The sequence below is a fragment of the Durio zibethinus genome, chromosome 11, assembly GCF_047325235.1.
Source record: "Durio zibethinus cultivar Kanyao isolate XHJ-2024 chromosome 11, ASM4732523v1, whole genome shotgun sequence".
Classification (NCBI taxonomy): Eukaryota; Viridiplantae; Streptophyta; class Magnoliopsida; order Malvales; family Malvaceae; genus Durio; species Durio zibethinus.
The window spans coordinates 4,880,463-4,884,073 of record NC_143172.1 but is presented as its reverse complement, the minus strand read 5'-3'; the positions used below and the strand labels follow the sequence as shown (position 1 = coordinate 4,884,073).

Below are 3,611 nucleotides of genomic sequence, written 5' to 3'. Positions count from 1 at the left end.
CCCTACATAATACTAAATTATGATTGACTAATTATACAATAGTAATAATAGGTGATATATTCCTTTCTATAATATATTTAGGTCATGTTTGATACATACGATGATGGATAGAATATAATACTAATTATTTTATATTATGTTTGATTTATATATAAAAAAAATAAAATTACAAAAAAAATTAATTATCTTCTTAGTATAAAATGATTCAATTTACCTAAAGTGGAGATAATTATTTAATATCAATGAATTTTTACGGACGTCAATAATTACCAACAGATTGTCGATCGTTTACTATTGAAAAAGAAAAAGAAAAACTCTTTAACAGATATCAACAGTTTGCTGAAAATTATCGACAAAATCGTCAGTTTTCCATAGGTAAATCAGCCATGGGAAAATAAGCAATTGGCACGTTTTTTAATGACAAAAAAATTCGTCGCTGGAATTTTATCAATATATTTGCGATGGATTATTTTCATCGCTAAAAAATATTAGTTTCTAAAAAATAAAAAAAATATTTTTTGAATTAAAAATGGAGGGACTTGTTATTAGCGATGTATTACTGACGAAATTCATCGGTAAAAATCTCAATTAGGGATGGATTCCGTCGGTAATCCATCTTTATAGCTGAAAAATTTTGAAATAGCGACGGAAATTTCATCAGTGGTTATATTAATTTCCGTTGGTGAAGGCTATTATATCAAAAATTTTCCTTCCCCCTTTCTCTTCTTCTCTGATCCAATCCCCAAATCTTTCTCTTCCTTTTTCTCTTTCTTCCCTTCTCTCCCGTGCCATGCCGCCTTCTCCTCCTAGCCGTGCCTTGACGTTCCCTGTCGTGACTGCTTAACCATTCCCTTCTGCCTTGAGCCCGAGCTCGTGACGCCCTGGAATATTAGAAAGCTGGCCACGACTACCACCCGCTTTCGCTCCTTCCCATGACCGCCGACCCTTCAGCTTATTCGGAATTCATCTTTTCTACTAAGGTAAGATTTCTCTTGTTGGCTTGTTGATTTAGAGTTATTTTTGCAATATTGAGTTAGATATTAGTTGCTATTTTTGGGTAAGAGAAAAAAAATTACGTGCTATTTTTGCAAGTAAGTTTTCAATTGTCTGAACTTGAAATTTTGTTTTCTATTAATTGAATGGCTGAAACTAACATTATCAGTGATTATCAATTGTATTTTTATGGTTTTAATTATGGTATTTGATTCATTCAAGATTATATGCTCTTTATAAGACTTGGCATTGTCCTTTTCTTGAATTACTCTATATTCTAAATCTTGAAATACTTTGGTTTGTAAATGTAGAAATCGGTGCTTTGCGCACTAAGGCTAAAAAAATTGCTTAACTAGTATCAAATACTCAAATTGGATCAATGGTTAAAGGGTAAAAATGAAGCATCAGTGTCCTGATCATTGAATGATTGCAAAGAAAAGAATCGTGACTGCTGCCCTGCCAAGTTGTGCCGTGACCCCTTGAGCCCCTGAGCCCGTAAGGTCATGAAGCCTTCAACCTGTGGCTGCCCGTGACCTCGTGACCGCTGGCCCTTCAGCTTGTTTGGAACTCATCTTCTCTGCCAAGGTGTAGTTTTATTACTTGGCTTGTTGATTTTGATATAGCCAAGATATAGTTCGGACATTCAACTTCAAAACAAAATTACTGGCAACAGAAACTTTTTGCAAGATAGTAGTTAAACGGCAGAACTTGATTTGAAGCGGAAGCTTAATTATGCAATTTTCTAAGCTTTCTTGAAGTAGTATTTATGTAAATATAGACAAGAAGATATAAGGTAATTATGGCTGAAAGATGACATAAAAATGGTCTACTTGGTCTAATTTTCACAGAGTCAAATGCTTCAGAGTACTAATTGGGTTAATATTTTCATTAAATAATTATAAGCACTAATTAATAATTAAATAATAAAATAACTAAAATTTTTTTCATTTGTTTGATTACAGCTAAAGGAAAATTTTGATGCTTATTTCTGGACATCGATAGTAAAGTCAACAAATTTGAAAGAGTAGAACTTGCTGAGAATCAAGATTGTTGAGTAAATTTTGTAGTCTTAGTTGTTTTTTTCTTTGCTATTAATTATTGAAAAAAAACTGTTTTTTAACTTTGATAGTTAAATGTAGTATATTATAACCATTGCTTTGATGAGTCTTGTAATGAGTCCTTTTGTTTCTGTTGGTTTAGTTTCAAACGACAGCACCGAAGAGTTGTTTCATGAGCCCTCCCGGTGCTATTGTTGCCCTTGGCGAGAGCATTATATCAACAAGTAATTGCTTATTTACACCCTTATACATACCCTTTACTTCTGATTCATATTATGCATTGGCACTATTATATGTTTTCACAAATCCTCATATCTTCTGAAAGATTCTTATGAATTTCTCTTCCATTTTTGGATAGATTTTCTAGTCTTCGAGTTTGCGGAGCTTCCTGAGAAAAATGAAAAGCCAATGGATCAAAAGAGCAAGGTTAAGTTTAAATCATGAGTCTCAAGGTGAAAAGGTCAGATGAACTATGTACTTGAGCTGGTGCATGCGTAGAACTTCTACAAAACTATGTTTTTATATGATTCACATGGTTTTTTTTTTTTTTTTTATCTTGATGACAAAGAATAAGACTTTTGAATTTGACCACATTTAGATGATGATGAGCTTATGATGAATATAAATTGATATTCTATTGATGCATATAACATTTAGTTTATGTAGTTAAAATTAAAAGTTCTCTGCAAAAAGTAGCTTTATGGGATGACATTACATTTTAAGTAGTTCTATAGTTTGATTGGATTTCTTGTTTTTGCAAGGCTTTTTAATCTGAAGCATAAAATGTCACTAAGGAACAAGTTTCTATACCCAATACTCTTCTTTCTAGATTTGTACCTGTTGTCTGCAACATAAAGCAACTACTGTGCTTTTGGGCCAGGTTTTTTGCATTTTGGTCATCACGTTGTCTTGGTGTTACTGTAAATAGACTTTCGAAGGTGACATTGCCCAATTGTCATGGTTGATGGGATGAGAATATCATTTCAAAGCTGATTTTGGGCCCATTTTGATAGTGGCGTGAGTGATTTTTCAATCATTTTTTGGGTTGTCTGACTATCATTGTTTGATGCACAATTGAGAATATTCTTTTACCTCTTATCCTATTGATTGCTTCTCTACCTATATGAATTTTATTTAATTATTAATGTGAAATGTAATTTGTTTTATTAATTTTTAATCTTAAAATCACCTACAGATACTTGGCAGCAAAGGGTGAAGAGTCTAATGAATGTGAGAGATTTGCCACATACTATTGATCTTTTTGTCCTGGCGAATGGGTGAGTGTACCTAGTTTTTTATATTATCATAAGTAAACGAGAGTGTCTTGTTGAAATGGAATTTATGCTATATATAACTATATTTTGTATAAACTTTATTATCATGTGCTTATTTTTTGGTTTCTAGTACCAAGTTTTGTTGTTCACAACCGTAAGTATTCCTTATTTATGTCATGTCATCATTCATAAAGCTTCTGACATAATCTATGATTTATATGATGCGTAATAAATAATTATAAATAAAAAATAAATTATCTTATAACATTAAGAGCATAAGTAAATT

At 31.9% G+C, this 3,611-nt stretch overlaps 1 long non-coding RNA gene across 1 annotated transcript; it reads left to right on the top strand.

Moving 5' to 3' along the window:
• Nucleotides 1–1,223: 1,223 nt before the first annotated feature.
• Nucleotides 1,224–3,366, top strand: LOC149516001 (uncharacterized). The gene is made up of 4 exons (XR_016346674.1): nucleotides 1,224–1,578; nucleotides 2,194–2,275; nucleotides 2,410–2,511; nucleotides 3,247–3,366. It is a non-coding gene; the product is annotated as an uncharacterized LOC149516001 (long non-coding RNA).
• The last annotated feature ends 245 nt before the right edge of the window (nucleotides 3,367–3,611 follow it).